Source organism: Rhinolophus sinicus, chromosome 7, assembly GCF_057876585.1.
Source record: "Rhinolophus sinicus isolate RSI-liver-muscle chromosome 7, RSI-T2T, whole genome shotgun sequence".
NCBI classification, from domain to species: domain Eukaryota; kingdom Metazoa; phylum Chordata; class Mammalia; order Chiroptera; family Rhinolophidae; genus Rhinolophus; species Rhinolophus sinicus.
In genome coordinates this window covers 18,025,478-18,033,605 of record NC_142507.1, presented here as the reverse complement: position 1 = coordinate 18,033,605, position 8,128 = coordinate 18,025,478, and positions in this window count along the sequence as shown.

The window sequence follows — 8,128 nt, the reverse complement described above, 5'->3', positions numbered from 1 at the left end:
AACTTGGGAACAAGATCGGATTTCCCCTAGTACCAGATTGCCTTTGACCTCTAGGCCACTCACCACTTACTAAATACATTACAGACTGTATTTCATGTATTTCAGGCCTGATTGGGGGAGGGGGGGAGGAACGGGGCAGCAGAAAGTAAAAGATTTGTGTCCAGGACACATTAAATCAAGTTCCAGTTTAGAACAACCTTTTTCCTGTCTCCTGCTTGCTGCTAAGAGCCATTTTGAAAAACAAGAAAATGAACAGCTGGAAGGCTAAGCAATTAGTGGGTTTTGTTTTTTTTTCCTATGCGTTTGATTTCCTACCTCGCAGCTCAAGGACAGGCAGGGAGACTCTGGGCTCTGCTAAATTAGTAGCTAGTGGAAGTCCCTTGATAAATTAACAAGAACCGAATTAATATCGGCGCTCTGTAAGGTGAGGCCTGAAGCACGTCTCTGGCAGAGATAACTTAGGGTGACCCAATTATGATTCTAATGAAGGGGTGATGGGATGATATTTCCACCAGAGTTTTAAAACAAGAAGATTGTGCAGTAAGGATAACCCACATACAACGAGTAACTGACATTTATTGAGCAGTAACTGGCAAACACTGTGCTATCTACAGACATATCTTCGTTATTCTCCTAACAACCCTAAGAGAGAGGTTCCATTATTATCTCCATATTAGAGACGGTGGAACAGAAGCTTAGAGAGGCTCAGTAACATGCCTTGGGTCACACAGCCAGGAAATAGTGGAAACAGGCTTCGAATCTATGCAGTCTGCCTCCGGAACCCACACTTTTAACTGCTCTTCTATAACTACGTAAAGAAGACGTTTATCGAATCATGATGTCTTCAAACATTTCCAATATGCACAAAATTATTGAAAGACAAGAGTCAGAGTTATAATGGCTCCAAAGTTGAAAAGGACGTTTGCAAAAATGGGCCAAGACGTAAAAACAGAGAGAAAGGAGGAAAGTCTGTGCAAGGCCAGAGAGGACAGTGTTGTTAGATGGTTGAGGAGAGAAGAAAGGAAGTACAACACTGTGTTTTAATGTTATCAGTGATAGCCTAGAGTGGGTTTTTCCTTTCCCCAAATGGTCCCAATTCCGAATAAGTAAGTAAATCCAAATAAATTCATACAACAAGCTCTCATTGCAATTCAACCCGATTGTTTTTGTTTTGGAAAATGTAAGAATTAAGAAGGAATTGGAAAGGGAAAGTCTGTGGGGCTCCCCCTCCAGAATTCAAAAATACATGCTCAGACGTGGAAAATCTCCACTCGGCGTTTGTATCTTTTCAGTAGAACGAAGTCCGGATTTGGGGTTTCTAAGAATGTTCCAAAGATGTTATGCAGCTGGGAAAATGGTGAACAAATATTAGGAACAAATAGCAACCTTAAGTTAAAATGAACCAAATTTTTACTTCAGGGGGGAAAAAAATCATCTATTTTATTTCCATGAAAAGGCCTATTTAAGAGAGGTAACAGCCTTTTCCCCCAGCATGTGTTATTTATGTTGTTGTTTAATCTTGGGTTTGCACATCTGAGATGTTCTAAGATTTAGTGCTATTTTATGTAAATAATTTCTAAACTTGGGTAATAGAGTTTCACTGTGGCTGAGAAGATGGAACTCCCCACACTCATGCCGTTCAGCTGAAGTGTTCCCAAATTCCGTTTTCCTCTGAACAGCTGTTCAGTTCATGCAGCAGTGTTTGGGCTAAAACGTTTTGCCAACTCTTGTACCAAATGCTGACAGTTTTATTACAAATTACAAAATTAGAAAACCACAGGTATAAATTTTGCACGTTTCCAATATACTTAGTTTAGCATATGATAGTTTTCAGTTTGCTACTGTTCCTTATTTTCACATGTTGAGAAGTTACAGGAATATACACTGGATTACAAGTTGCTTTCCAATAATCCCTTTGTTAAAGGAACAGCTACAGCACTGGAAATGTACCCTGTGCTCCTTTGTGTACCTTCTCTTTAATCATACATTGTGGCTTTTGCTGAGTTGAGAGAGGCCAAGTGCCTACAGAAGTCCAGTCTCCACTATGTAAACAGTCTGCTGCTCTTCCAGAGCTTTTCTTAAGTCATTAATAACAGAGCGTGAACTATGCTTTAGAGAAACTGAGCTGGGTTTTGACAACAATAATATTATTTCATTTCCAAAAGCATTTGACAGATTGGGAAAGTTTATTAATAAATACAGTTGACCCAAATGAAATATATATATATATATATATATATATATATATATATATATATATATATATATATATATATATATTAATTTCAATGCACTATGAAAGAAATGGCAGAGGGATAAAGCAACAAAAATGTGTTAAATGCCTTCTGTGGGTCTGGGTGGCTCCTCAAATGATTTAGAGGCTAGAAACAATGGCTCTCAGGATACTTCTAGAACAACCACCCCTCCCAGAGTTTATGGACAGGGGGGCAATTAAGCCCTCAGGAGGCAGGGGTGTGTGTTAAGTGTTGCCATCTGGGAATACAGGCCTCCACGGGCTGTGTACACAGCAGGGAAGGGAAGGGGAGGGACGCGGGAGGCGGAGGCAGTCCCTGCCTCCTCTTAGGAGGAGGAGGAGATACACGTTCTAAATGGATTTTCTAACACAGACGGATGTGGTGAGTTCTGTGTGCTATGAGTGATCTTAGCAAGGAGAGACTGTTCCCAGTTGTGCGAATCAAAGGTTTCTTCAAGGAAATGATATTTGAATTAGACCTTAAAGAATGGATGGGTAGGGTCTCAGGAGGCTGAGATGACTGAGGAGGATTTCCCGCAGAACAAAGACTTGGAAGCAGTAAGACACAGGGAGAATTTAGGGCACAGCAGGTAGCAGAGAGCAAGCTGAGAAGTGGAACTGGCAGGCAGGTGTACACTGTTTTCAGAAGGGTAGTGGAACTCCAGGAAATGTAAAGCTACATTTTCCCTAAAGCAAAGACAGGTTCCTATGATGCCTTAGCTCAGTGTTAACCCATTAATTCAATAGGAGAAAAACTGATCATTTTGCTTCCGAAATCCCTATAATCAGAGGTCTCCCAAAGGCACAATTAGTATTTGGAAAACGCTTGAGGCAGTTTCTGTTCTCTTTAAAGTTCCATTTGCCCGTTGGATTATTTATTAGGTATTCAGAGACTTCAGTTGTTCTCTTCTAGTTGCCTGGGGTAAAACAGTGTAGACACCACTTCTGCCATTAGCTTATAACATTACAGGATGATCGTTTCTACTATAGAAAACATGAGAAGCCTTTGTCATGCGTTACAGTTACGCCACAACCCAGTGGTCAATAAAAGATGGTGTTTCTTTAGGGAAATCTTATAGAGACTTTTTCTGGCTGTAGGTCACTTTAATAAAGTTCAAAATACAAGGCAGGGCAGAGTTTTACTAATCTTGAAACCCCAGAGCAAATTTATCCCAAATAAGCAGGCTTTATCTGGACACTGAAACTCCAGATAACTCCTTAACTGGTTCAAGGGTTTCTTTTCCCAGTTGAAATTATTTTGCTGCCAAGAATAGTATTCTCAAAAGCTAAATTTTATATATTCACCATCTTGAGAGATTACAGACATTACCAATGCATGTTCTTATATTTTCCCAGCTATGGAATTGGTCTTTAGGTGAACAATGGCTTCTGTGAAAGATCACTTTTTTTCTCTTAAACACAGTGGTCTTTTAAAGCACATTTTATAAGATTTTAACCCATTATTATAAGATACTGTGAGTTGATAAAAGGTAATATTAATGCTTTTGAGTTTTCCTATAGTAAGTGGGATACATTTGATTTAAAAGATGGGGGGGAAGTGGAATTTTAAAGAAAATCAACTTAACATCCACAGCACTTGGCATGAGCCCTCCACCTATTCTAATGTGATTTCTGTGATGCTGTTTTAGTGCTATTAAAACCGAGCTCTTCAATAAATGTCAATTTATTGACTGTCTAAAGACAACCAAAAGAATTTTAAGTCAAATCATGTTACTAGCACTAAAACCGGATTTGCCCAATTTAGCAGCTCAGCAATTGAAAAGTTTTAAGAATTCTAAGTATTGTGGTAATATTTCCAAAGTGAACGATCTCTCAGATTTTTCAAGAAGCTATTCTTTTTTTTTTTTTAATTAAAGTTTATCGGGGTGACAACTGTTAGTAAAGTTACATAGATTTCAGGTGTACAATTCTGTAATACGTTATCTATATATCACATTGTGTGTTCACCACCCAGAGTCAGTTCTCTTGCCATCACCATATATTGTATCCCCTTTACCCTCATCTCCCACCCCCTACCCCTCACCCTCTGGTAACCACTATACTATTGTCTGTGTCTATGAGTTTTGTTTCTTTAGTTGTTTGTCTTGTCCTTTTGTTGTTTTCAGTTTTATATACCACATATCAGTGAAATGATATGGTTCTCGTATTTTTCTGTCTGACTTATTTTGTTTAGCATTATAATCTCAAGATCCATCTAGGTTGTCGCAAACTATTTCATGTTTTCTTATGGCAGAAAAGTATTCTGTTGTGTACATATACCATAACTTCTTTATCCATTCATCTATCGAAGGACACTTTGGTGGTTTCAAGAAACTATTCTAACAGTGACTCTGAGACCGCTTTAGTACAGACTGAAGCCAGCATGGCGGAGGGGACTGGAAGTGCACCAAGGCAGGGCTCTGGAGAAGATGGAAGTTCTCACAGTGATCCTCTCTGAGCTGGCAGTCAGACATTCTATATGGCAATGGATTTTGGTGAACGGGGCTCCATGCTATTGGGCTCATCTATGTGAGGTCATCGTGGTCACTGAATTCATGGGCTCATCCTATCAGCACCTGGGTGATTGATGGCTGTCTGATATCAACTGGCTGGGTCATTCTGACTGCTCAGTTGTTTAGTGGTCCTTCTGTGGACACTCTCTGGTGGGTGTTAACATGTGATCCAAAGGTCTTTACCTTCAGGCCACTCTGTCTCCAGAGGTTCACGGCAATGTCCAAGAGAGGACTCAACCCAGGGCAGCAGTGACTGGGTTCTTGTCTCCACGCAAGAAAGAATTCAAGAGTGAGACAGACCCAGGAAAGCGTAAGTGATTTACTGAAAGTGAAAGTATAGTGGTTACCAGAGGGTAAGGGGGAGGGGAGTGGTAGATGAGGGTAAATGGGATCAAATATATGGTGATGGAAGGAGAACTGACTGGGTGGTGAACACACATTGTGATATATACATGATGTATTACAGAATTGTACACTTGAAACCTATGTAATTTTACTAACCATTGTCACCCCCAATAAACTTTAATTTAAAAAAAAAAAGGAAGAAAAAAAGAAATTTTTTTTTATAAAGAAAGTGAAAGTAAACACTTGAGAGGAAAATGTGGGCACATTCAGAGAACAAGTTGCTCCCAAGGAAGTCCTGATCATGGGTAAGTACCTCCCGGGGAGGGAATTGGTGACATCCCATTGATGAGGTTCATTCATCTCCTCCCCCTGCTTTTGCTTTCTTATTTGGTTCTCTGGAACTGTCATGGCACCGATGCACCATGGGCGTTGCAGTAACCACAATGCAAATGACATCATAATTAGTTAAAGTCAGGCCCTGGTCATAGGGATTAGCCTAACTGGATGAAACTGGTTCTTGTTTTTCTCCAGCTACAAGTGCTGGTTACAGCCACTTGTTGCTTGTGTAATCGGTGAGGCCCCTTCCATCGTCCCCTGGAGGGGTTGTCAACTTCCTGGGCTACCTCTCCCGCCTCAGCTCCACATGCCCATCCACATGTGTCCAGTGTTTTTCCTTCTAGACCCCTGGTCAGCTGGCCAAACCATTCACTGTTTCCCATGATTCTCATTATTTTCTAACCACGGGCCACTGCTCTGTCATTATAAAGTGGGTCACCAGGTGCACTGCCCATTGGGAGGATGTTCTCTCACCACCTTCTATCAAAGCAACCTGAGTGAGCCTGCAGACAGACAGCTGCCATCCGTTTGCAGTTTGCACCCACAGATTAAGCTCAAGCTCACCCTCTACAAAGAAAGCTCAGGCTTTTTCTTCCCCTTGTCCTGTAGGATCCCCTATACAGCCATAGGTGGAAGCAGAGAGAGGACAATAAAACAGCTGGGAGGCCATGGGATTTGGACTGGCCATTTGTGTCCTTTGCATATGCCTGCGACTGCTGCCTGTGCTCAATCCCGGATGTCCCCATTTCATCTTACGATGACAGTTACTGGGCCAGCCTGACCTTATGAACTAACAGATCTTCCCAGCTCCTGATGGACAGATCCAGCTGAATGGTCACTTGGTGTCCCATGTGTATCATTCTGTCTCTGCCAGAGCCCAGTAATGCACCAGAAGATGTTTTTCAAAGGCATATAATTCTGTACTACTGTTTGAATGGTTTTACTCCAGGGACCTGATTTGTGATTCTGCCACCGAGGCTTGCCACAAATTCCACACAGCATCTTTCCCACCACTGATACATATGTCCCATACCTACTACTGAGACCTTTGCAATTCTGCTCACATTCAAGGCTGCTAAGTAGGCTTTTGCTCCGCTCAGGGTTAGAGCTGGAGCAGTATTCCCAGCTGTGGAATATGCTGCCTTATAAATTCTCAGACCCCAGCTCTAGAGATTTCTATTCACATATATCTGTGAGAGCCCAGGAATCTGCATTGAGAAAGCACCCCAGGCACTTCCGCTGGACTTGAAGAAGCTCTGCTTCATGCCTTTGCACACGCCGTTCACGCTGCCTGTAATGCTTCCTGCCTTTCCACCTGGCCAAATCCTACTCCTTCTTCAAGCTCCAACAAATGCCACCTCTTTTGCAAAGTTCTCCCCAACTCTCCACAGGCTGGAGTTAGTCCTTGGTCTAGTTAGCCCCTCCTGATACAGCAATTCTAATGCCTCTTTCAATTTCCATAGTTATTTATGTGAAGACTTGTCTTCACACAAGGCCAGAAGCTCCTTCAGCACAGAGATTTTCATTCACCTTTTATCTATAATGGTTACTCCAATGGCGGGCACATGAGAAGCATCCCCATACACTTCTTACTTAGACTGATGAAAACATAGATCGTGGGCTATAAGCATGAAAATGGTAACTGTGAATTGGTTGAGCTCCACATTATAAGAAGTTCACATGTCAACATTCATTTCTTTCATGTTCTTGATAAATGACTAGTATAAGCTTTCTCCAGAAATCTCATCATATGCTATTCTTAATCCCTTTATGGAGTTACAAGATAAGGCCCTAATACCTCAAGGACTGACATTCAATCAGCACTTAAATTCTTTCTCTAAGCAGAGCATTGCTTTTTACCTGGACAGTTCCAGGAAGAATGTCCTGTGAGTTTCCCATCCATTTCAATGGTGTACTTCTTATGCTAAGTAATTATTAATTTGCTTGACCTGACCTATTTCTGAAGTGCTGCAAATTCAGTCCTCTGTGGATCCACGTCTTTAATAAACCACAGCATGACTGGGAGATACAGCTTCACTCCACCTTGGCTCTGTGACATCCCACAAAGATGAATTCACTTCAACCCAAGCCAGAAGCAAGTTGTTGCTGTTGGTGAAGATGGTGGTGGTGGTGGTGTTTATGCCCTTTCTCAATGCTATGGTCCATTTTAGAAAACAGCAGAATGCCAACATGTTAATGGAGCTTCCCAGGGTGAATGCTATTGGTATTTGGAGAAAATAAATCAAAGAAATTACAACACCAGAACAACATTTGATGCAATATGAGGAATTAAATGAATTCTTCAAAAACAGCCTAAGAAACTAAGAACCTCTGACCACAGCCTTGGTCTGGTTGTGCGATATTTATTACCTTACTTGTATTTTAGCTACTGAATAATACTAGGTAAACTCAACAAAAACTACAAGACACATTTTCTTCACATTGATAAAGAACCATTTTCTCATATTGATAAAGAACCTTCTTGTGGCACTGAACCATTTTCTCATATTGAGAAAGAACCTTCTTAGCTCGATTCACCCAAAGAGAAGCTCCTGGTACATTGTAATAAAATAAAGTCATTAAAAATCGAGTAAAAAAAATAAAAATATATGTGGAGCTTTTTCTGTAAAATACGTACTAGCAACTGTCCTAAAAGAACAAAAAATATTTTAATTATTTT